The 26,837-nt window shown below is 46.0% G+C and overlaps 1 long non-coding RNA gene across 1 annotated transcript; it reads left to right on the forward strand.

Annotated features, from left to right (window-relative positions):
* Positions 1 to 211: 211 nt before the first annotated feature.
* LOC149869986 (uncharacterized) lies at positions 212 to 6,820 on the forward strand. The gene is made up of 3 exons (XR_016440412.1): positions 212 to 379; positions 6,204 to 6,312; positions 6,669 to 6,820. It is a non-coding gene; the product is annotated as an uncharacterized LOC149869986 (long non-coding RNA).
* The last annotated feature ends 20,017 nt before the right edge of the window (positions 6,821 to 26,837 follow it).

The following is a 26,837-nucleotide window of genomic DNA, read 5'->3' on the forward strand; positions in this document are numbered from 1 at the left end:
TTATTTCCTCGTGCCATAATTTTAGTGTCGGCTGTAAAATCAGCTCCGCTCTAGGGATTCGGGTCAGTTAACGTCTGCCCCCTCTGCTGGCTGCCTGCCTCCGCTGCAGCATCAAATTAAATACTGCCGGTTCAGGGAGCAATAGAGGCTGCAGTCGTTTCCTTTGACTTATTTTTGAGTGCCAGCATTCTGGTTTTAATAAAGACTGAGTCTGGATGCTACTCCCTACTACAATCGTGCATCTTACAGCTAGATCTGATTCTGAGCCTGCACTGCTGGAGCAAGGTTTCATGTGCAAGTGACTTCTTCAAGGGGTTAATAGAATTACTTTTTGGTATGCCGACAGCATCAAATAGGGCATCTGGGCTGGTGAATACAGGTGTGTTCAGAGTGGAAGGGGATATGTGGATCTCCGCATGCACATGAGTGATCTGGGCTTGGATATTAGAAGGGAGAGGGGGTGGGGAAGTGGTGGTAAGGGAGGATACCTGGAAAGAAACACCCACCATTGCATCTTTTGCTTTTTGCAGTCTAGTGAGTCATCTGCAAGGAGTCCCCAGGTGTTTCCGAGTTACTTTGTTCCTTAGACTGCCAGGGGTTACTGAAGTGAGAGCTAAGGAAAGAGGCTTGAATTTACAGAAATGTTATTTTTACCTGGTCCTCCTGCTGTATCTGTCCTCCAGCGCCTAGCACGACATGAGGGCTTATTCATTTTACATCACTTCCTTAGATATAAAAGGCTGAAAAGATCATTTCTATTTATTTGTAGCTGACCAAGGCTGGATGGAATTGGGTGAAGACATAAAAATACAGCTTAAAGTCTGGAACGGCGTAGTATCCATGACTAGGAGATTGTTCAACACCAGGGAGAACTTCAGGCGGTTAACCATGTAGCTCCAGCAGTCTACTGCAGAGAGCTGGCCATTTTACTCAGGGGCTGCCTGAATGGAGCACTATGTCCGTCTTCCACTGCTGTGTTTTCCACTTTTAACGATCCCCCCAAACTTGAGGCACCCAAGATTAGAAGCCACTTTGGAAAATCTTGGCTTTGGTGTCTAACCTTCCAGCATATGGTATTTTCCAGTGCCAAAATAAGCACAGAACTGCACACAGGCTTCTGGGCAGGCTCTTGGCTTTTTTTCTTCTCCCTCTGAAACCTTGACCTCAGGAATCCCCAAGCACTGAACAATATGTGAAGATTCATGGATCAGGTTCTTTTTACTCTTTTGCCAATTCTTCTGCAGACAGGCTGGGTCACCGTATACAAAAGGCACTGATAGATGGATCTGATTTTGCTTTACAGTCCTGTGTTTGGAGCATGCGGGGGTGGGGGGGAGTTACAGCTGCCCACTTCCTTTGAAGGGCTCACAGCTCTTGTAACCGTCACATCATAAAAAGACAGATGTCGGTAACAAATAGGCTGGTGCCCCCTCGTGGCCCTTCTTTTTTATACTGCACAATCTAGATTACTTAACGGGATGCATAGCATTTCCTGTTTGAAAATGAGGACTCTTTTTGCTGCCCTGTCCTATGATTCTGACTTCGTTGCGAATACTTAATTTTATTCCAGCTGTTGCATGGTTGGTGTGTAGATTCTGGTATTTTGAAGACCTTTTTAAACAAAAGACCAAAGACGTGCAGAGAGAGGACATCTGGGTTTCTGTCCCCCCAAGTTGGCTTCTGCAGAACAACAAAAGGATTAGCTATATACAGAGTCTTGGCTTACAAGAAGATGTTCAGGATTGAAGCACCACTTCTTCATGCGGTGGTGGAGACGAGAAGGGAGGTGTTGTTGGGAAAAGGTAGACCAAAGACCACCACACGAAATGGAGGGGTCTCACCCCAAATGCTCCTTAACAATAATATTTGTTTCCTATTTACAGTAATATATTATTGTTAAGTAGCAGTGATAATCTGTCTACTGTTAAATGATCATTTGTGGCCTGATTCTCTCCTTTCTTGCAGCTTGCCTGGTTGTTTTCTGTGCTGTCAGGTGCTATTCAATCAGGATCCCCCACTGTCATGGCTACTAGCTTCCTAGCCTGAAAGCTGCAGCTTTATGATGAAGGTTCACAACCTTTAGGTTCACCAGCTGGTATCCAACCCCAGGCTGCCAAAGGTCTTGGACCAGCAGTGCTTATTGGAAGAGATGTGGCTCAGCTCCAGTTAAAACTCTAAAGTAAACTAAACTAAAATCAAGAGAACTTATCACCGGATCTAAGGTATTATTAATAACGCTGAAGCAAGCTAACAATCGGAGATTCCAGCTTTTAACTCAACACTCAAACAAGTTAGGTTCAATACTGAACTGAAGTTGAAACATCAAGCTAGTACCAACAAGATAATCAAACTTTTTGTAAATTCAGAGAGGAGTCTGAGAAGGGGGTTGCTTGAATCCTGCTAGTGGATTTTACCCACGTCAGTCAAATCTATTCTTTGTTTCCAGTTAAGGGTTATGCACTGAAACCAAATTCTCTGCTCACGTCTGAACAACGATCCGAGTGAAAATTATACGGCTTCCTTCTTAGATTTCAGTTCTTACATTGTTTCCCAACTTTTGCTTACCTCTTCCCCAATAGAGATGTTTTAATATAGCCAGTAAGAGAACACCAGAGTAAGCCATTTAACTTCTCTTATATACAGAGCTTCCAGATGACCTTCCCAAAGTCTCAAGGCTTTTAAACAGAGAGCATGCTCTGTTCAGTGGCTTTATGTGGCTTTCTTTAGGACTGTTTAACCTGGAAAGCTTTTCTTTCTGCCTCCATCCTTGTGTGACTTTTACATGTGCTTAGCACATGGGCACAGATGCAGTCACAGTTTCACTTTCATACCCCCAACCTAAAGGGAACAACAAAGCTGTGATATATCCCAGCTAAGAAAAACAAAGAACAACAAGAGGATACGAGCAATGATGGGACGGGAAGTGACAGGGGGCTGCAAATGCTCCAGCCCTCGCTGTCTTCAAGAATCCTGTAGCCCCATTTATCTCTCTTTCTCCCCAGCATCCAGTGGTCCCCCTACCCCTGTTGTTTCCCACAGTGACTCCCAATCACAGTCTCCTTCCCCAAGGCCCTCATCTACTCTCAGCTTCTTCTCCTTGTCTCCTCCGTTACTGGCTTTGCTTCTCAGTCTCTTGGTTCAAACACTCCCAGTTCCCCCCTTGTTGTGCAACTGGTCTCCCCTTCCCCTGACCCCTTGCGCCAGCCTCCTTGTCTGGTCGGTCTACTCTCCCTACCTCCCGGCTCCTCATTCAATCTCCATGGCCTTTCCCCACTAACAGGCTCCTCGTGTCTTCCACCTATTTCTTTCTCTGGGTTTCAGTCCCAGTTTTCTTCCTTGCCCGTATTCCCCTCACTCCTGGCTCCAGTCTCACTTTCGCTCTCATTTTCAGTCCCATTTTCCTTCCCTCCTCTTCATTTCCATTGCAACCTTCAGTACTAGTCTCCCCGTTAAGCCAAACCTTATCTCCATCTCTTTTTGGCTTCCTGTCTCCTTGCGCACTAGTCCCAGGCTGTCCCCATCTCTTCACCCCAGTAGCTTTGTTCAACCCACTGCAGCCTCCTTTCCCCCCCACTCTCAGTCTCAGACTTTTTCCCCAGCTAGTCTCCCCCTTTTGTACCCCCCTACTCCTTGGTCCCACTTTCTCTCTTCCCACCCATCCCGATCTTACTCTTTTCCAAACTAAAAGACCCTGGTTCTTTCAGCCTTTCCTCACAAGTAACGCTTCCCAGGCCTCTAATCATTTTTGTAGCTCTCTGCTGGACTCTTTCCAATCTGTCCCCATTCTTCTTGAAGTGTGGGGCCCCAAACTTGACATAGTCAAGGTATATCACATCTGCTGCTCTTCCTCCCCCCACAGAAACGGTCACCTTGTCATAGAAGGAAATCTAGTTGCTCAGCCATGACTGGCTCTTGGTAAATCCATACTGGCTTTTCCCGATCATCTTGTTCTCCTATAAGTGCTTCACAGTGGATTCCTTGGGGACCTACTCCATGATCTTTCCAGGTATCAAGGTCAGACTGACTGGTCTGTAATCCCCTCTTTTACAGACTGACTGGTCTGTAGGTCCTCCTCCTCTTTCTTGAAGATGGACACAATATTTGCCCTTTTCCAGTCATCCAGGACCTCCATGATTTCTCAAAGAGGATAATCAACACCTCCAAAACTACCTCAGCCAGGTCTTTTATCTGATTCTCACGGGTGGTTTGGAAGGGTCGTAGAGTCGTACAGAATCGTAGAGAAGTAGGGCTGGCGGGAACCTCAGCAGGACGTGTACCTCATGGACAACCCCTTGCTCAGGGCAGGATCATCCCCATCTAAATCATCCCACATGCAGTTTTGTTTAACCTGTTCTTCAAACAGCATGGGCAACTCCCTTGCACAACTAAAAGGTACAATCCCCCCAGTGCCAAGAGCACTCTAACCTGCCACAAGTAAAGCAGGGGGACAAGAGCACTGTCAATGCCCTACTGCTGCTTTTATAATATACATGAGAGATCTCAGGAAAAGGACTATGCCCCCACTGTAGAGAGTCTGTGCCCATTTGACTGTGGGGTAGCATCCCTTCCTTACCCCAAATGTGGTGATCAGTTTGATCCTGAGCAGAGAAGCGAAACCCCCTAACCAGGAACTTCTGGGTGTTTTAGTCCCAGAAGGAGCATTGGTACACCTCAACCAATATCCCCAGCTGGAGCTGGAGCCAACATCCAGTGCCTCTGAGGAAGGTGAAAAAAATTGCTGATATCGGTAGCGGCAGGAGGAGAAAACTAGGGCTGCCAATACACGTGTTCTGATGTGGTCTAATGAGATGAATTGGGCCTGTTGGCTATCCAGGTTGGAGCTGTATTGGTCTAGAGGAAAAGGCAATCAGGACTCATAGTAGAGATGATATCTTGTATTAGACCAACACGATTTTTGCAAAAAAAAAAAAAAAAAAATAGGCTTTAATTCCAAGCAATTGGGCACAAACACCCTTCATCAGGCATTGGAAAAAAGATTGTAAAAGTTCTCCTGGGTCGAAATGAAAGTTCATATTTCATAGGATTTCACAAAGGAGTCAGTAGATGGGGAAACTCCTCTGGGCAGGCGGTTCATAGCTAGCATGGAGTCTCTTGCCTCCTGTGAGGATCTGTGATGATGCAAATTACCTTGAAACAAAGGCAAGATCTCAGGGTTCAGGTGGTCACAGTTGCCTCCTGTTTGGGAAAATATGAAGATTTCATTTTTAAAAAATCAGCTGAAATTTGATATCTCCATACCAGCTTTGAACTGACTGCCCAGAGGAGTTTTCCATCTCTTGACTCCTCTGTGAAATCCAATTAAATATGAACTTTCATTTCTACCCAGGAGAACTTTTACAATCTTTTCTCCAATGCCTGGTGAAGGGTGTTTGTGTCCAAAAGCTTGCAATTAAAGACTTTTTTTGGGCAAAAATCTTGTTGGTCTAATAAAAGATATCACCTCCAGTACGAGTCCTGATTCCCTTGAGTCTGTTGGAGCGTTCGAATTAGAAAGCCCCAGCATGCCTTGCGGTCCCGTGTATTCAGCATCCCACATTTCAAAATGGCAGTCGGGGTGCTTTAACAATGAATGAACTTTAGCTAAAGTGCCCCTGTTGGTGGGACACCGAATACATGTGATGCTGAGGCGTTTTAATTAGAATGGTTGTTCAGGAGCTGCTCTAATGAAAATGTTGCCCCGCCACCACCCTGGAGGACATATATAGACACCCTAGGGTGCCAGAATATTTAGAATTCAGGCCTTTGTTGAAATGAGCAAAGGAATAGCAGCTTCGCTTACTGCTGTCGCCTTACTGGAATTATGATTGCTTTTATCATGCTAGCAGCTTTGATCCCCGGCTTAGAAAGGATCATTGGACATTTGGACGAGAGAAAGTACTGGTTTAACTTTACCATAAACAGTTGCAGGATGTCAGTGAACATACTTTTGGGGGGCAGTGAGATAATGCTGTCTTAGGAAAAGGCTGCTTCTCCTCCTGTTGCCTGTTGTGGGAAATGTTAGCTGAGACCCCAGAGGACAGGTGGGAGCAGGTGTTCGAGATGCTCTCTAAGCACAATGGACAGGGGAGGAGGATGAAATGCAGGAGGAAATAAGGTCACTTGACTTTGAGGCCAAGGCTGGTTGTGCTTAATGAATGCACTGTAATCCAGGAAATATATTTCTGTTTGGTTTTTTTTTTTAGGAATTGATAATCTTATTGAGTGTTATGTCATATGGATTAAGCTATATGTCAGTGACTTCTTCAGCCAAGTTGTACCAGAATGGATTTACTGAGTCAACAAAGACCACAGGTGACACTTTGTTCCACATATAGCATCAAAAACAGTTTGGGGAGAAGACGGTACAAAATTATCAATGGGACGGAAGCATGGCCCAGCTATGGAGCACTCATGAACTCCTATAAGTATGATGATTGCAGGGTTTTCTTCTACCTGCCTGTGGAAAATTCCTGTAATTAAATTGCCTGGATGGTGGTCCGGGTGGGGTGGTTTTTATAAGTTACAGAACATTGGAAATCTGGGGGAAAGTACATTGGAAAGTACTTGATTCTTAGAGCAAAAGGTGCATTATCCCAGCTACGGGGCTCTGAATCGTCTGCATCACACCCATTTCCGAGGCTATAAATCTTACTCTGATTCTTTGGCAGGACTCGGAGAAATTGTCTCCGCACCACTCGGCCCCCATGGAACAGGTCCTCTCTTGGCTCTTCTTTTTCATCTGGAGATTTGTCAGCCTGTCTGCAGAGGAGGACTCCCCTTTTATCTCGGGCCATGGCACGAATGCTAAGGGAAAGCAGAACGCTCACTAGTACTTATCTAGCACAAGTACTAGTTGCCATTCCAGTAATGATTAAAATATTGCTTTCCTCACCCTCTTGGAATGCCGTTTCTGCCTTCTCTTTCCACTCGGCGGGTCCCTTTTGAGATGGGAATAACGGCAGAGAATTACTGCTCTCCTATAGCAAAGGAAGGTATTTACATCCAGAACTTCTTCAGGGGTCCACGGAGAGGCATGGCCTCTATAAAATGTGTGCAAACTACTTAATATCAAAGAGAAATACTCCCAGCTGTTGGCCACAACTTAAACAGAAATGCTGTCAAAATAATCTAGGGCACAGGAGGACACACAGATATTGAGACAAGCTGATCTAGGTGTCAAGCAAAGCAGTGGAAGATAGTAGTTGTAGAGCTGCCAGAACTTGAATAATTTAAAATGCATCCACACAAACTTTGGGTCAGTGTGAGTTTATTCACTTAAAGTCACTCCTGTTCCAAGCATGATTACTTAGGTCTGCGTAAGTTTGGTAAAACTAGGTTGTGTGTAAAAAGTAAAGCATTTTAAGGCAAATTATCTAGCATTATTTGGGTGTAACATTCTCGTGTAAACAAGGCCTTAACTTAATAGTTCAGCAAAAGCTCAAACACTCTTTGTACAATAAAAATTGGCAGTCACCTGGAATATTAATAGAGAGAGAGACGTAATTAGGGCCGATTTCAAACTCTTTCTGCCACTCTTTTAAGTCAGAGGTGTGAGAAAAGCAGCATAACTGAGCATCATAGTTCAGTACAAATATGTCCAGTCTTGTGGACTCCAGGCAGTATTCATTCGCACCTTTATGCCAGGGTTGTCTGGAAAAGTAAGAGAAGCTGTGTGAGGAGTCAGGATCAAGTGCACTCAATGTTTTCCTTATTCATACATCTTGGGTCTTAATGTTGTCCTCAGGCATGCTCAGGAGCCCAAGCTGAGCCGGGCCAAACCAGGTGTTACTGGCTGGCAAGAAGACTTCTACTCACAAATGGAAAGTGTGTTCCCTAAAAGGCAGGTGCATTCGTTTAGGTCTGACAGATGGCAAAAGTCAGTGTAACCACTTGCTTCTGAGCCAGGACTCCCGGGACTAGGGGGAAAGGTAGGAACAGGGGTTATACAGCGCCTAAACGCTAAGCGCTGGCAGAAGGGAGACCAGGGCACACGGATCCATTGGCATACAGGGAAATGTAGGACCCCGCTCCAGGAATTATAGGGGGCCCTGGCTTGCGGGTTGGATGCAGGGAATGCCTAATACAGGATAGGTGGGAGAGTGCTGCTCTGCAGGAGAAAAGGGGAACGCAGGTGGCTGCGATGCACTCCAAGTGTTTTGTGGGCAGCAGTGCCAAAGTGTGCAAGCCTATAGGGTTATGTGCTTGGTCCTGCTCCTTTTGGGTTTCTCCCACTGCAAACTGTTCTTCGTTCAGCCGCAGGGTAGCTCCTGTTATAACGCTGCTGGTCCCAGAGCTGCGGTAGGGTCTGTGCAGCACATCCACATTTCCCGTGGTTCCTGCTCCGAAGAGCTTTCACCTGCCCCCACCCTCCCACGTGAACCACACAAGAAAACCAGCTCCCTCAAGCATACCTCTGTCCATTGACTGTGTTTTCCTGCTGTACTCATCATCCTCTCAGAAACCTGTGCACATCTCTCCTATGGCCAGGTGTACAGTCTAAATCAGGGGCGGGCAATTATTTTGGGCAGAGGGCTGCTTACTGTGTTTCGGCAAGCCAACAAGGGCTGCATGACAGGCAGCCCAGGACAGATTAATTAATTTTCTGATTTTTTTTTTTTTTTTAGGGGCCCCGTGGGCCAGATACAATGGCCTGGCGGGCTGCATCCGGCCCCTGGGCCACATTTTGCCCACTCCCGGTGTAAATACAGATAAAAAATGGCTAATAATGTTGGGTGCTGAGGTGAAGGCACATTGATCTGGTATTAGAAGAGGTGTAAGGGGCTCATGCTAAGTACCCAGTATCGATGCCTGTATCTGAAAGTCGAGCTTTGAATTATTTGTGGGAAGGTTTTCAAAATTGCTCCCAGGCCTGTAGGATCATAAAGTCCCATGGGATTTATTCTCCTAAAGACACTGGGCACTTTTTAACCCCTCTCATCTTCTCTGAAATGCCTTTTCACAAGCTTTTTGGAGCCAATGAAAAGAATGAGGATAACCTCGGAAACAAATGTTGCCTTTGCTCCTCAGGCAAGCGCAGAACTGACGGTAGTAGTACCACCTTCCTCATGAAAATGCACTAGTTTTGATCTGATGGACTCCACCTCTAGGAGTGACTGACCACAGCTCGCATTACTCAGAATAATACTTTATATAACCCTGCAAATATCTATAGCGTTAGTCAGCTTCCTTGCTGACATGGCCAACGGGGTCACCATGCTGTGCGGACTGCGTGGTGGTGGCTATCATGAGACTGACATCTGCCCAGTAGTAAGTGAACAGAAGCCACGAAGCTCATTTCATAATGACCTCTGAAGACCCCTCAGTTAAAAACGAATTATAGTCCCCATGGACCTATGCTGGATTTGAACTAGTGTCCTAGAGATGAAAGACTTCTGATCCCATTGCCCGTGCTTTAACTCCTGCTCCTATAACAATAAATAAAACAAGGCTCTCATGGAAGTCCCAGAGAGTATGGCCTTAAAATAAACTTATAGCACAGGCGAGCTATTACCAAATGTTCCTTATTGTTTCCCCTCTGGGAGAGGTGTATCCCTCAGGAAATGAGTTTCTAATTGGATAGGAAAAGCAGGGCAGCAACAATAGTGTGGGAATGCTGGTTAAATAAAAGCTTTTAGGTACAGTCTGGGCACTCTCTACAGAAAGGTGGCAAATGATTAAGTGGAAAAAGACTGAAAAGGGAATACATTTTTAATCCTGTGCCTTCCCAGGAATGGCTGCTGCAGTGGCAAGAGACATGAGTTTGGGATACAGGGGGAGGAAAGGAACATGCTCTTAAAAGCTACACGGAGGACTTCTTTTCAGTGCAGAACATCCAGCTTTACTGGTCCTGCAAAACCCCGGGACCACGTTATGCATCCTTTAGCTTAGCACCATCTGCTGGTCCCTCATCATTACCTAGCTCTTTACTTCAAAGAGAGAGACTTAGCTGGATTTGTCTGAGATCAGGCAGAAGGCAGGATAGATTTGCACCTTCTAGACCTGTGGTTCTCAACCTTTTCAGGCTCAAAGCGCCCCTCCGTAACATGTGTGAACTAAGCAGCATCCCATTTCAAAAACTGCTTTATTTATTACAGTGCTTACCTCCTTGCAGAAGGGCCAAGCAATGGGGGCAAGGGAGCAGCCAGGCAGGAAGGAGCCTGAGTTTGCCCTTATCTGCTTATCTTGTTATGATGTTCTGCTGTGACCTCCCCGGTTGAGCATCAGTGTTATAGACCAACGAAATCAGAGATGCATCAGCTCTCACGTATGCATTTCTTATGTAATTTCACTGATTCATGCAGAGTTGCTGCTTCTTAAAATTACTTGAATCAGAGGAGTGGGGTTGTAACTGAGTATGTTTACACGAGATGCTTACTGTGCGGTAGCTCGTTGCTACTGTGCAATAGCATCGCTGGGCATACTGCACAGTAGTAACAAGCTACAGCGTGGTAAGCATCGCCAGGCAACCCTACTGGGACACTACTGCACAGTAATGCTGGTTACTGTGCAGTCATTAATACTTGGTTATGCAAGTACTAAATGACTGCACAGTAACAACTGCACAGTGGGTGTCTCATGTAGATGCACCCACTGTGACCATCCAGAAATTATGTGAGAGACAAGGATTTCTTAGGGTGATATCTTTTATTGGAGCAGCTGAAGAGTCAGAGAAGCTTCTGAATGCAAGAGACCTGAAGAAGACTGTCATACATTTGAAAGCTTGTCTAACTCTATCCCACGTATATAGTTGTTCCAGTAAAAGATATCTCCCCTAAGAAATCCTTGCCTCTGTAGTCAGAAGAACACTTCTGCAACCGGGTCTTTTCAAACCCTTCATTTAAACCCTTCCTCATTTTAAAAGTAAATTGGTTAAACATTTTTAGATTGTGTTGGAACTGTAGAGGTGAGAAGTTGAGTCCAACAGAACAGCAGTGGGATAAGCATTAAAATGCATTGAAGAGAATTAAAATGATATCAAGCCCCATACAGTATTGGTCAGGGTGTATAGCTTTCCCTTGCTTGCAGTGCCCACTTCATCCGTTTCATTGAATTTCCTGGTATAACTCTAATTTGCCATCACTGGTGGGATTTGAGGGCTATCAGTGCATGACAAAAACCAACTATTGCCTCTCAGAATAGAGCCTGGAATGTCCATATTACCTTCATGTATCTATCCCAGCTTTTCTCTAGGTTGCTTTGTAAATCTTCTGACTGCTGCCTGCAAATTTCCCACTTTAATGTAGGCAATGTATCATACATCTATATTTATTAATGAGACAAAATGTATCCTATATCATGCTGAACAATATTTTCCCACTGTTCCCTTTTGCCTTTTAGTTGCATAAGCAATTGCTTGCAATTGGCCTTTTTACCAGTACAAAAAAGGAGCGGACAACGGGCACTAACAGTGATGCGATGCTACTGCGCAATAGTAACAAGCTACTAAATCACTGCCTTATCTTATAGAAGTACTAAATCACTGCGCAGTAACAACTGCGCAGTCCACTGCTCATGTAGGTGCACCCAGTGTGTCTGGTGTAGACTTAACCTTGGAAAAAGCAGGGGTAAAACTATCCTGATACAAGTTACGGAGGTGTAGTATCTTCAGTTTATCCAAGTAGCCCTTTTGTTTAATCTGCTTCAGCTTTCTACTGGTGATACATTATTATTATCACCAACTGCTGTGCAGCTACTCCGGGAGACTTGTCATCCATCCCCTCTGGATCCCAGTGCAAATGTGTCATGCATCCATACATTTGAGTTACAATCTCTTTGGGCAAAGAGCATTTATTTGTTTTGTCTTTGTGCAGCATCTGGCATAGCAGAATATTGGTGCATGACTAGTGCACCCGGGCACTGCCATAACCATCATCATCATCCAATCAGTTTATTTGAAAACTGACAAATAGTTTAGTTTTACTCTCTGCTAAGGTAGGGTGTAAAAAGTCACAGTTCTTAGAAGGATCAGCCTCCCTGAACTGTTTTCCCCACTTGTTAACGATTTCCATCTCATTTCCTTCTTCTGGCTGGAACTCCTGCCAATAATGCTCGTTGGCTAATAGTGAAACCAAGGGGGAAAATACATGAATAGCCGACATCCGATCCAAGCTTTGTGCAGAGAATTAGTGGATGGAACTTTCATGAGAACTAAAGGGTTTATTTTAAATATCAGAAGATTGCCTTTTTAGCAACATATTTTTGCACTGACACCTATGTTCAGTCCTGACGGTGTTTGCTCCCACGGTACTAATGAGGTCAAATGTAACAATAGTTTTAAAACAAGCATTTTTTTTATTAGTTCCACTCAAATGTGATGTTCCCTATTTGACTTCCATCTACAGTGCTGTCAAAGAAGTGACGGCTGCTTGTATAGACATATCCAGACTGGCATTAAACTAGCTGGCTCAGATGTCTCTAATAACATAGTTGCTGCAGCACAGAATTTGATGTGGGTTACAAAACCTGCCTGGGAACCTGAGTTTGATTAGTCCTTGCTGAACTCTGTGCTGCAAAAGCTGTGCTTTTGTCGTTAACTGAGCTAGCTACTAGTAGGTTGAAGGTAAAGACACACCTGCGAATGCAAGCTGAAAAAAAATATTATTTATACGTAAACACTGTTAACAATTCAGAATGGAGCATGTGGAGGTAGCTTGTACAAGGTAGCGAGATCGTGACGTGATCCCTGTCCTGAAAAGCTTAAAATCTAGCTAACATTCAAAAGCATAATGCATAAGCATTGGCCGCAGAGGTCAGGAGGGGAAGTGGACTGAGTAAGCCCCAACAGATCTGTAGAAAGGAAAATTTCAGGTGATGGATTTCTGATTTGCCTGTGTATGTCTCATAGTCTGGTTTGCACGCAGGAAAATATAAGCTCAAATTCAGGAGTTAAATCCTCTTAGTATGAAAAACGTTTGTAAATCAGTCCTTCCTTGATGTCCTTGCCCAGGAAGTTCAGCATTTTCTCTATTATATACTCAGCTAGTGTAGGAAGGGTGATTATCAACAGCATCTCAGTAAGTAACACTCCAGCCACACATACGTTTGTCTCCCTCTAGAGCAGCGGTTCCCAAACTGTGGGTTGCGACACCAAATGGGGTTGCAACATCAGTGGATGGGGAGCTGTGGGTTGGGAGTCATTCGCCATGCTGAGGAAATGGGGCCATAAGTGGGGTCCTGCAGAGGGAAAGTTTGGGAAGCACTGCTCCAGAGGCTGGAATAAGTACAGTCTATCAAGGATCCGGGGGTGGGGGTGCCACGTCTTTACATGGTCCCCCTGGGAACATGTTCCTTTATTATTAGGCCAAAGCTGTCATGCTTTCGAGAAGAAAGGCTCATAGCTCCGCTACTCCAAGGTTGGGTTTCTAGCTTCAGCAACTCTGTTTCTCTCTGTGACGCATCTAGTGGGTCCACATGAATTTAGTGGCTCCTGTGGGAGCTGTGCAACAAGCAGACATCTTGCATCAACACAACTGGTATTTCAGAAAGCATTATGCTAGTTGAGTGGAAACCAGTATAGAGGGAGCTTAGGGTAGGCTAGAAACGCATGTCTGTGCTGGCAGCATGACTCTCCGGCCAACACGCTCCAAGATTTCATCATCCCGCCCCCATGAGGTAGCCCATTCTTATTATAACTTTCTCACACCCCAGTCCTTTGTTTCCTGCTCTACTCAAGTTACTTTCACGTGAGCTCCTTTCCTTGGCTGGCACTCATTAAGAGTTCATTTCCAGTTGTTGGTGCTCCTGTGCCATTCATATATTGACAGTTTTTGGTAGTCCATTCATACCAACTGATGTGCCTACTGCCTACGTGACTCTTACCCAGTTTCTTGTCCTAGGAACCAAATTTAACCCTTCAATCCCAGAAGATGACAATACAAAAGTGCCCAGGGAAAATAAGCCAGACCTATTTTTCATTAAAAAACCCCATAATGCAGAAGTTCCTCATGTTTGCCCCAAGCAGGTTAGGAGTCTTCTATTACCACCCTGCTAATGGAGCTGGTCCCATGGCTTAGGTAAAAGGAGCTCATACTTTTAGATCAATAAATTACCAGCGCCAGTTCCCCTTGGTTTCTGTTTTGTGTAAACATAGGAGAAGTTCTCCGAATGCAGCTCATCTCAGGAAAAGTGAAAATAAGTGGGGGGGTTTAGATTGCTGTGTTGCTCACTGATTTTGTGTCCTAGTCACTGGGTACCTGTGAGAAGAAGCAGAAGCCCCTTAAGAGGGTTGGGACTCAGTCTAACCTAGTTCAGGTGTAGTTGGCGTCCCCAGGTGAATAGAAACATGGGATCATAGAAAATTAGGGTCGGAGGAGACCTCAGGAGGTCATCTAGTCTAACCCCCTGCTCAAAGCAGGACCATCCCCAATGAGTCCAGTGGTACTGTTGCTCACACCAGGCCGTTGGGAAGTATAAAGGGAGCCTAAGTCTGGGGAAGGGGTAGCCAGCTAGAAAGGCAGGAGAAAGCCTATGGTAGAAAGCTTCAGATGGGCAAGGCTAAGAACCAGAACCTGTGCCAAGGGCTGTGAGGCAGATAGGAAGGTATGGGGGAGTTTTTGTGTTGTCTTGGCATATTATATTAATGAATCAGACTCCCCAAAGGGATCAGTGACTACTGATAGTGTATCTGCAATGTGAGGATTTTGAAAACAAGACGGTGGCAATTCCTGATTCTAGACTCTGGTAAGGCCTGTGATAAGCTTTACTGTAGCCCTGCTCTGAGACACCAACAATGCAGAGCCCTGCCCTGGCAGCAAGCCTTTTGTCATGCATGTATGTACGTGCTTTAGCGTGTGATTGAGTCACCCCTTAACCTTCTTTTAGATAAACTAACTAAACACAGCAGGCTTCTTTAGTCTTGCCCCATCAGACAGGTTTTGTGGACCTTAAGGGTGCAGGCAGAAGTGCAGCTCCCCGCTGTAACTGGGAAGGCTTTGCAGGAAGCGCTCTGAATTGCGCCCATTCCCCGAACCAAACAGAAGTTCGCTGTTGGTTCCAGGGGGGAGAGGAATATAGCTGCTGGTTTCCCCTAGCAACCGCCCCTCCTCTCTTCCAGCCGGTCCCAGAATGGGAGAGGGCAGAGGGAGCTCATTCTAGGGGCTCCCCAGACGGTGCTGGAGGCTGCGGGTGGTGAATTGGAGCCCCCCCCACTTTGTGGGGGCTCCATTACACTCACCTCACCCTCTAGCGGGGGCTGAAAAAATGCCAGACCAAACTCCCTTGGCTCCCTTTCCCTTCTCCCTGCCATACTGAAAACAGCTGGAGGCTGGGAGGCAGCACGGACAGAAGTTACAGAAGATGCTGTATTTTGAAATGTCTTCATCTGACCCCTTATGCAATGAGGGTTCAGATTTTCACTTGATCGGCCGTTTTTGAAGCAGTCTGCAGCCGTTCACCTATGTTTGGTCACAGCTAGGGCCACCATATTTCCAGTTTCCAAAAAAAGGACACTTTGTCGGGGGGGGGGGGGTGCAGGGAAGGGGGAAGAGGGGAAAGGGGTATATGATTATGGGGGGGGTAGTGATATGCCCATGCTCTGCCTCTGCCCCTCACTCCCAAGTCACACCCCCCCCAGTCCTGCTACTGCCCCTCACTTCCAACCCACAGTGCACGGCCCCCCAGGCCATGTTGATGCCCCTCACTCCTGACCTGCAGCCCCTGCCCCTCCAGCCCTCCCAGTACTCCTCATTCCTGACCCTCAGCCCCCTGCCTTCCTCAGCCCTGCTGCCCATGTAGCTCCCTGTTGCCCCTGAAGAGCCCTTCTACCTCCTTCCCCCACCTCCCAGTCCTTCTGCAGACCTAGCCCCAGGAGGGGGCCCTCTCTCTGTCTCAGACACGCACACGCACACACACACTTACTTGCCTGCAACTACCTGGGCCTGCATGCAGAGCATGTGATGTCCCAGCCCCCAATCACCTTCCCCCACTGCGCCCAAGCCCAAGCGGCTGCTTGCTGGGGCAAGCCAGGGAGTGCTGGGAAAGCAGAGGCAGAGCAAAATCTTGGACATATGCTGACATTTTAAAAACTCGCCCTAAAACAGGACATGTCTGGGAAAACCCGGATGTATGGTAGCCCTAGTCACAGCTATAAACCACTTTCTGTGGTCGGATCGGGTAAAAACTGTCATTTCTGTCTGTGCCTTGAGTGTTCAGGTAGGTCAAGATGCATTCAAGGTGTCCTATGAACAAATGGAAAGTGAAGCCAAGCTCTGACTTTTTTGTGCCTCTGGTCTGAATGCCCTAAGGTGCCAAGTGCCCTCACACTCCCATAAAAGCCAGTGGTCTGTCCCTTATGGGGCTGGATGCTTCTTAACACCTCACATAGCCTTTTGGTATATTTTGATATGTACTAAAGTTTAAAATATGAGGCATCCCCTCTCCTTTTTATTTATGTCTTGAACACATTTGTAAACCCACTAAATGTCCACAGTCCGTTGGGCCCATTTTGCCTGTCTATTGTGGCAGGATTTTGGCATTCTTGTTGAAGTCAGGAATGTGAACGGCTCAGGCTAGGTGAGAGTCTGACCTATAATTTTTAATTGGACAATTTTCCTTTATGTCCCCGTTATTTATTTTGTGCCCTTACTAAATAATTATCAATCCTAAGAAAGGCCTTTGTCTAAAGCTGTATTTCATGCAGAATTTGTGTTTGCTTTATATGAAAAAAATCTCTTGTAGCTCAAAACAGAATGAGCTAAAAGAGCATGGCCACCTCTTGTGATTTAGAACTTCAATTTGTTTCTTCCAGGAGCACTGTAACAGGAGGTCATAGACTCCTTGAGCAGGTTATATGCTGTAGCCAAGCAATGTTCATGAGCATAAATAAACTTAGCCTCGGTCTCTTTAAACAGGCTTTCCTTCTGAATAATCCAGTGATTTAGTTCCCACTCGAACATTAGTTTTAGTTCCGCTTTTTTTCTGCAAGCGTGCTTAATTGATTCAACACCAGGATGGAACTGTGTAATTATGCTGCTTAAGCGTAATGAAATCCACACATTGTTTGAAACTAATGTTTTGTCTGCAAATTCTAGAAAGACCTTTAATTAAGCGCTTTAAACATGTTGGAAATGGAGATGTGTGAAGAGCTGGAAATTTACAGAGCTGCAGAATTGGTGGGTGGGAGTCTAATATTTCTTAAGTTCCAATCCAGGGTTATTTCTAGCAATTCCTTCATTAATTCAGATTTCAGGGCACTTCATTTCTTAACACGCCACTATGAAATGGTTTTAGTTGGGGCTGATTATTGCTGTCAGTCACTCCATTCCTTTTCTGTGAGCTTGAAACATGGCCCCTCCTGTGACCTTGGTGGTTGGGCTGATGCATCCCTGCTTGTGGCATTATCTCAGCAAAGGATACAGTTTCATAGTTTCTAGGGTTGGAAGGGACCTGAGCAGATCATCAAGTCCGACCCCCTGCCATGGCAGGAAAGAGTACTGCGGTCAAACGACCCCAGCAAGGCATTCATCTAACCTCCTCTTAAAGACCCCCAGGGTAGGAGCCTGCACCACTTCTCTTGGAAGTTGGTTCCAGATCCTAGCCGCCCTGACCGGGAAGTCGCACCTCCTGATGTCTAGCCTAAATCTACCCTCTGCCAGCTTGTGACCGTTATTCCTGGTCACTCCTGGCAGTGCTCGGGGGAACAGGGACCCCCCCAGTGCCTGCTGATCCCCCCTGACTAGTTTGTAACAGGCCACTAGATCCCCCCTCAGCCTTCTCTTGTGGAGGCTGAACAGGTTCAGGTCCCGTAGCATCTCCTCATAGGGCCTGCCCTGCTGGCCCTGATCATGCGAGTGGCCTCCTCTGGACCCTCTCCATGTTGTCCACATCCCTCTTGAAGTGCGGCGCCCAGAACTGGACGCAGTACTCCAGCTGTGGCCTGACCAGTGCCGCATAGAGGGGGAGGATCACCTCCTTGGACCTGCTCGAGATGCATCTGAGGATGCATGACAGGGTGCGGTTGGCCTTCCTGACTGCATCCCCACACTGTCAGCCCGTGTTCATCTTGGAGTCAATGATGACTCCCAGATCCTTTTCTGCCTCTGTACTGACAAGAAGGGAGTTCCCCAACCTGCAGGTATGGTGCCGGTTGTTCCTCCCCAGGTGCATCACTTCGCACTTGTCGGTGTTGAATCCCATCCTATTCTCATCTGCCCACCCCTGTAACCTGTCTAGGTCTGATTGTAGCCTGTTGCATCCTTCCAGTGTACCCACGTCCCCCCACATCTTAGTGTCATCAGCAAATTTGAACAGTGTGCTTTGTACCCCCTTGTCCAAGTCGCTGATGAAGATGTTGAACAGTGCGGACCCAAGGACCGAGCCCTGGGGGACCCCACTGCCCACATCCCTCCAGGCTGAAAATGACCTGTCCACCACCACTCTCTGGGTGCCCTCCAGCCAGTTGGCGACCCATGTGACTGTGTGGGTGTCGACACCACAGTCCCCCAGTTTCTTAATGAGAACAGGTTGAAAGACAGTGTCGAAGGCCTTCCGAAAGTCCAGGAAGACTATGTCCACTGCTACCCCTGCAGCTAAGGATTTGGTGATCTGGTCATAGAAGGCCACCAGGTTGGTCTGACAGGACCTGCCACTGATGAACCCATGTTGGTTGCCTCTAAGCATGAAATCCCCTGCTGGCCCCTCATGGATGTGTGCCAGCATAATTTTCTCAAACAGTTTGCCTGGGATCAAAGTAAGACTAACTGGCCTATAGTTTCCCGGGTCCTCCTTCTTCCCCTTTTTGAAAATGGGAACCACATTGGCCCTCTTCCACTCCTATGGCACCACACCAGAGCACCACGAGTGCTCGTAAAGCTGTGCCAGGGGTCCTGCAATGACCTCAGCCAATTCCTTTAGTACTCTAGGGTGGAGATCGTCTGGACCGGCTGACTTGAATACATCCAGTCCCTCCAGAAGCTCCCTAACTAGTTCCTCACTAACCCGTGGCCCAGGTGTGCCTCCCCCAGGGCCTGGGGGGGGGCCCAGCGGGCAGGTGGCTGTTCCGGTCCCTGCTTAGGAAGATGGAGGCAAAGAAATCGTTAAATATGTTGGCTTTATCGTCCGGTGTGACAACCAAATTCCCCAACACGTCCTGCAAGGGCCCCACATTACCCGGAACCTTCTTTTTACCCCCTATGTATTTAAAGAAGGACTTCTTATTGTCCTTAATCCAGGAAGCTAGTCCCAGTCCCATCTCCGCCTTGGCCTTCCTGACTGCCCCCTACATCCCCGAGCAACTGCAGTATAGTCATCCCTGGTGATGTCCCCTCTTTTCCATTGGCTGTACGCCTCCCTTTTAGCTAGGAGACATTCCCAGATGCTTTTGGTGAGCCATGGGGGCTTGTGTGCCCTCCTGCTCCCTTTGATCCTCGTTGGGATTACCTCTCTTTGGGCTTGGAGGATTGTCTCCTTGAGGAGCGACCACTCTCCTTGGACACCCGGCTCCCCTATGTTTCACCTCACTCATCAATCCCATGCGCCTTAGGTTCACATTAGTTGTCACCTTGCCCCTTGACAAGTCCTACTGCATGTGAACATTATTAACTCAAGATTTTTGGTGGATGTGAATTAGTGCTGGAAGAGAGACAGGTTGGAGCAGCAGCTCTGGAGGATAAAGTCCTCTGTTTAGCCACAAAAAGGGTAGGATCTGTTGGCAGTGGTGCAAGAGTCTCCAAGTTCTCTTTCATCTGAACCTCATCTCTCAAATTTCGGACTACCATAGTGGGGTGTCTTTACTACCAGAAACTACGAGACCTAGGCTCAGTTCCCTACCCTGCTGCTGACAGCCTGTGAGACCTTGAGCGAGTCACTTAATCTCTTTGGGACCGACCCATGGAGGAAGTGTGCTCCTTGTGGGTCCCATCAATGTGAGCTTGGTGCGATGGGTGGGCGTGGAATGAATGAATGACCATCGTTAGGGCTGGGGGGAGTTCAGTCTCTGTGCAGATTTAATCCTTGGCTTCTTGTTGCATGCTGATTGGGAAGGTGGTTTTGGTAAAAAGGACAGCTGTTCACAGGAAAATACTCCCAAACTACCCGCGCCTTCTGAGGTTGCCTCCTAATGTTTTTTTAACATTTTCCAGAGTTTTTGCTGCCTGTCATAGATCAGTTTATGAGAGGCATGATGGGGTTGGAAAAGATCTCGAGGACCATTTGATCCAACCGCCTGCACAGGTCCTAAACCATCCCAGACAGATGTTTATCCGGTCGTTGATCAAAACCCTCCATGAAGGAGATTCCCCAGTTTCCTGGGCCACTTGGTCCATTGTCCTGCTCTTCCGACAGCGAGGAAATGTTTCCTGAGATCTAATCTAACTCTGCTTTGCTGCAGGTTGAACCCACAGGCACATGCCCTGCCCCCTGCGGCAAGGGGGAACAATGGGCTTCTCTCTTCTTTCTGGCAGCTTTTCAAACATTTGAGTATTGCTTTCCTGATCCCTTTATCTCCTTTTCTCCCAACTAAGCAGACTTTAAATTCGGAACAAAATAAGAACATGTATAATCCTTCACCAGGTGGTGCTGTTTCTCTGTTTTAGCTCCAGAAGTTTGCTTGTACTACAGGAAAACTACTTCAGTTATCCTCTGAGGTTTATTTAATCTTTCAAAGCTCCGCACTTCATACTTTTTGAGCTGTGTCCCTTGCTAGTTTGAGAGGGCATTAGATAAATAAAATGTGAAGTGTTTCCCCTTTGCATGCTTTGTTGGGTCAAATAAGATATTTGGTTAAGACGGAAAGGAAAACTGAGGGGTGTGCTCCCCTGACATGGCCAAACTGATGAAGTGCAGCTGTGGATCATTCCTTTTATTAATTAGGTATTTGTAAAGGGTCGATGTAATACCCTGATATTCATGAAAAATGGGTTGAGTCTCAGGAATTCAAGGATACTTTGCAAGGCCAGCTAGCTCCATGCTGCTTTTCAGTTCTCATGTGCATGGGAAACTTCGGAGACGGTTTTTTATGGCTTCACTTTGAAAGAGTTTAGCAGTTGACCATTAAACTTCACCCTCTGAGTCCGTCTACTTCAGCATGAGCAGCATATGGAAATGGCACATTCTTACTCAAAAGTATCTCTTGCTTGTGGGTCTTCACTTGCTATTCGTACTGCCTGTAACTATCTAGTTTTGAACTTCTACTGGTATTGCGCAGCTAACAAAGCAATGGGAAAGTGAGCTGTATCCTATTCCACCTGGTCTACCATCATCCGGGTTGCTAACTGAAGAGAAAACAATCCTTGCTCCTAGTGATAGTGTGAAAGGCGGAGTGAGGAGTTGTTCCATCCTGAGCAGGTACAAGTTGATTTAGTATTGCATTCAAAAACTTGTCTATCTGAACTGCAAAGTTGGTTCAATCAAAGATGTCACCCAAAGAAATCCTTGTCTCTTGTATAATTCCTGGATTATCAGGGTGACAGAATCACTTACAGTACCATTAAATGCCTTGAAATCTATTTGAAAGCAAAGCACTTGTGAGGTTTTGATTGCCAATGGAGGCAAAATGTAGTTAGCTGTCTTTTTTTATTGTTGCGATGTCAAAAGGTTGAACTGCAGGTCGCTGAGGTTTCCCAGATGCTGCTCACAAGTCAAGATGTGAACAGGACAACAATAGGCTTGGGACTGCTTATTCTCTTAATGCAAATGAGCAACATTAGAAGTAGTAGGGGCATGTCCTCATACAACAATGGTTTTGTGTTGTCAGGTGGAGAACTCCAGAATACACTCATTCCTATGAGGTTCCTATAGCACTCTGGGATCCAGGATCCTTTTTTATGCATTTGTACTTTGGCCTTCATTTCAAAGCACCTTGCAAAGCGGAGTAATCTCTGGTTACCATTCTTTCAAAGGATGGGAAAAAGGAGCCATTGGGTTGTTAAAACACAGGCCCAAAGTCACCTGAGGAGTCAAGAAAAGACTGACAGCAGGCTCCTGGTCTCCTGACTCTAAGTCTGTTTGCTAATCCGCTGCAAAACCCCTCAGTTCTTCCTTCCACTTACCCCGGGCACTGTTCCTTGCCCTGCTTCTCAACCTTTCTCTTTTTGTAGTCTGATGAATTAGTGAGCGACTATGTTCCTGTTTTTACCTGCTGTTCAGGCAGAATTCGGCTGGAAAAAGTTAGGACACAACATTTTCTCATCCTAGGGGAAACTGGTATTTTTTTCAGTGTAAATGTTTGTGGAAGTGCATGCTTGCCTTGGAGCGGGGAGAAAAGAAGGTCTTTTTGCCAAAAAAAAAAAAAAAAAGGAGAGATATAACAACTGAAAATTTCCAGCCAAAACTTGAATAGTTTTGTCTTTGTTTTTCTTTTCTTTTTTTTTGAGGCTGAAATGTTTTGGCTTTGAGCTGTTTGACAAACACTGGATTTTAGTCACAATATTTTTATGAAAGTCAAAATTTCCAGGAAAATAAAACCCTTTTCTGACCAATTCTAGCCAGAATACCTGGGGGCTTCTGGTCACTCATCCACAGAGTGTGAATTCCCCTTCCACAAATGCAAATCTTCATAGCATATATTAAGAGGCCAATATGATCTCCTCCACCTTCTCTCCCCACAGCAGCACTAGGAGGAAAAAACTGGGGACTGAGTCTGCCATGACCTGTGTCCATCTTTAACATAGGCCTGCTACATGAGACAAGGGGTCTCTGGCTTCTCTTGCACCCTCTGGGGGCAACCACGCAGTCCAATGTACCTAGAAATCGCATCTCTCCCACTACATTTTCAAGAACATGTTCAAGAACATGCTCAGTGGTTAAGACTTGTTTCTCTGAAGTGGGGGACCAGTGGCTAAGTGTCTTTGATGCAAACGACCCTTAGAAACTTGGCTAGGAGATGAAAGCAAACATCGAGGTCCCTTCCAGCCCTAATGTCTATGAAATCTGTATATCCCAGTTTTATCAAGAGCAACATGGGACCTTGGAAGGCTAGTTATGTCCTTAGACTGTCCTCCCCATTTGGCAGAGCAGGACTTGAGGACAGCCAAATAAGACAGGTTGTAGGCTGAGATTGGTACGTGCTGGGACAGAGCTGTTTGAATGGCCAGACAATGCAAGCACGCCTGGCTATCCTTACGGGAAAAGATCCCATGGGCTTCACTCAGGAAGAAATCATTACAGATCTAAGGAATTGCTTTCAACAACATGTAGACATGCATGAATAGGCAATGGGAGCCGTTTTGTTCTCTGGTTTGTATCCATCCTAAAATATGGGTGTGAGGAACTCCCAGACTCCTATTGTGTATTTGAACAGCAAGAGGCCACAGAGTGAAAATATTAGTTGACACACACTGGTATTTAAGGGAGAGGCACCGTTTAGCCATCTCTTTCCTTTCCCCCAAATGCCTCCCTTGTGTCAGAGTTATTTATAGATTTGGCCATGGAAATGCAAACCATTTTTTCCCCTCTGTCTTTGTGAGCCGTGAACTTATGTTCCATATGTCTGAGCAAACACAGTCCTTATCTAGTTCTGACACCATCATGCCGGAGACTCCCTTTGAGCTCTTTTATCGCATTTATCCTTGTTGTTTAGTAAAGCCGCCCTATTCATTATGACAGACTGGTCTCTGGGTTGTACTTTGTGGATGGTGCTGTTTAGAGAGACGAAGGACTTGGAGCCCAGAGACCCCTGATTGGAAAGACACTTAAGGAGCAGGAAAATTACACGTTTCAGAGCCACATGAGTAGGGTGGCAGGACCCATCAATTCAGTGCTACCAAGTATGGCCATTTTTGGCAATGTACTACAGGGCTGAGAAGAGCCTTTTCTCTTCCCCTCCACAAATCACTACTCAGTGTTTATGCCACCCTGCCGCATGCAGATGTCTCTCTCCCTTGGCACGGTCACAAAGGGGAAATGAGGGCCTTGAAGCAGCAGGCTACTGCAGCCATAAAATAATCCTGTCGGGCTTGCAGGAAAACTCTCCTTATTTGGCCATATTGTGGAAGATTCATGCTGTCTACCTGCCCCAAGTTCATCGGAGGTTTGTGTACTTCACATGCCCATTTGCTGCTTGCAAAGATGAAGTCGTTCTTTTTGCTTAGTGCTGTTGGCCAGATAAATATCAAAGCTGCCACTGGACTTTGCCCACCAAACTTCAAGGACGCTCTTAGTCCTTAAAATGAGGGCTGAAGTCAATGGAGTGATTTTTCTCCCTTGAAACTGGTGTCATAGGATTTAAGTCAGCAAATTGAATAAAGGGTGGAGTGAAAGCTCTTTTGACCTAATGAAAAGGCACCCGGCATTTTGAACGTCATCTGAGGAAATTCAGTGGATTTGGAAGCAGCAAGTTTAGTGCCACTCGGATCTGAACGCCACGTTTGTGCATTTCAGCTATTGGCGCTGAGAAGCTGCTGCTGCCCAGCCTCAGCTTGACAATCCTGGGCTCCACCGAACGAGCTGGGCTGGGCCTGGCCAGTCATGTAGAAGAGGTCCAGTGGGCAAAAGCAGGCAAGTGAATAAAGGAATAATAGTCTTCCTGCTGAATCCACGGTACGGTGAGCGTTACAAGGAGTGTTATACAGAGTGCCTTAATGTTCTGCAGCAGCAGCCAGCGCTGGAGGATCTGAGCATTGGTGGGGTGGGGTCCATTTGACTTAGGTGACCTGGGTCCTCTAGCACTTCTTTGGCTCTTTTCTTAGCATGTGGAGCTGTGCTTGGACTAGCTTTTATTTGCTGAGTCCCCAGAAGCACTGAGTGAGAGGAGCTTGTTCTGAATGCCGTCTCGGTTATGATTCAGTAGGGCTGAAAGGAGGTGACACTACCTTTTTAAACAGTGAATTATTTGGTATCTCCAGCTCCACATTCCCTGCTGATTGTAATTCTGCCTTGTTTGACTATTCAGTGTTGCTTTTCCTCTTTTCACCTTCTCAACCCACCAATGGATCCCGCCCCCCACCGTTTTTCTGCTTTCTGCTTATGCATCTTCCTGACCTGTATGACTTGTTTCACAACTTTCTGGTTGTATAACTTTGGCTTGCTTTCTACGTGTTAATATCTATCAATCTTCCAAGCAATGAGGGTTGTTTTTTTTTTTCAGAACGTCTTTGAGCAATTCCTCTGTTCCCTGGAGTTTCTTTTCATTAAAATTATAATGACTGAGTGAGACTTCCTTGCAGCTCTACTCACTGGAGTCACACCTTTGATTATTCCTTGCCTGAGCCCGGTCTTTAGAAATAAGTAAGCCCAAGGAATTCCTTGCAGCCAAAACAATTTGTTCCACATCAAGCAAAAAAAAAAAAAAAAAAAAATTAAAAAAAAATCATCGTCTCTATTTTACTGCATTTTCCCATACATGATAGGTGATCCATAACATCCCTTTCCTCTCCTTTGTTTCTCTTGTAAACAAAAATGCATCTAGCATTTTTTTTGGTCTGATTACCCAACAAAGGAAGCTATTATCATTGGATTGTGTCTCTTGGCTTCCAGAGCTCAGAACACTCTGTAAGAATATAATGATCTCTCCATGACACACACCTGCACCTTTAGGGCTGATTATTTAGATTTGGAAAAGACACAAGTCATTCTCTTTAGACAGAGAGTTTAAGTGGTTTTTAAGTTAGCTAAAAAGAATGAACTTGTTCTCTCTAGCTTGCAATACTCACTCAGTATTGTCACTCTAGTCCACTAGAGAGAAAAGTGGAGCTCGGTCTGGTAGTTTCAGGAAATAGAGTTAGTGAAAAGATTGTAAAGCAGTTTCTACCCATTCCCAACACAAGTAAATAATTGAAAGGGGGAAATGACTAAGGATATATGAACCTAGGACTTTTGAATCTTTATGACTCAGTATTTGGAAGGCTAGCCAGAGAAAGCAGCAAATCTGGGAGACTCAAAGCATGTATTGGGTGTAGTTGGATAGGAAAAATTAATTCATGTTAGTTCTATAATAGGTGATTATATGCTTAAATAAAGAGCCTGTATTTGGCTCTATCAAGCTGGACTGATGATGTATTGGAAAAAGAGATAAAGATTTCAGAGACATAGGCAGGGAAAAATATGAAGAGCTGGGTGGTGGGTGAGCTGTGGGTCGTATATGCACAAGTCATCAACCTAGAGATCATAACCAAGTCTGTGGGAATAATTAGGTTATTCTGGAATAAGGAATCAAGTAGAAAAGGGGCACTTGGAGGAAAACTCTGAGGACCTCTTAGAAACCAGTGGCAAAATTTATTGTGGGATCAGGCTCCCATTAGTTTTACCCGTAGGACATTTGTCATAGTGCACACTGGCAGTGACCAAGGTTAGGGACAGACATTACACATAAGCCAGGTTAAGTGATCAGAAACTTGTTTAAACCTGTAACAGAACAAATGCTCAGTGTACATAAACCAGTTTGAAAATGGCTGAAACCGGTTTCAGATAAACCTGGTTGAATGTAGTATCAGCCTTAACGGATTTGGCTCAAATCGGTTTATGCAATGTCTGCCCCAGACCCCTTGCTGGTTTAAGATAAACCAGACACCCCCAGCATCCCAGCATGCTCTCTGCTTCACAGCAGGGCTGACCCCTCCCCTCTGCTCCCTGACTGCAGCTGGGCTGGGACTGCAGGCTGCTCACCTCCCTCCCCCTCACCGCTCCCTGCTACGCAGGAATTCCCCCCTCCCTTCTGCCTTGCTGGGGAGATGTGTGTGTATTAGCTAGCAGACTGCATGCTGGCTATGGTCTGTGCTGAATCAACAGGCAGACTCAACAGGTAGCTGGTAATGTCCCTTTGTTGTTTTCTTAATGGGATGATAAACACTGAGTTAGGGGGTGATAAACACTGTTATCAGTTTCCTGGTGGGCTAATCAGAGCATCCTGCTGGGGCCTGGCCATGCCCCCTTTCAGCTCAGTTCCGTGCAAGGGAAGGGAGGGCTGC

The sequence above is a fragment of the Crocodylus siamensis genome, chromosome 2 (genome assembly GCF_052110815.1).
Source record: "Crocodylus siamensis isolate JL-2025a chromosome 2, ASM5211081v1, whole genome shotgun sequence".
Classification (NCBI taxonomy): domain Eukaryota; kingdom Metazoa; phylum Chordata; order Crocodylia; family Crocodylidae; genus Crocodylus; species Crocodylus siamensis.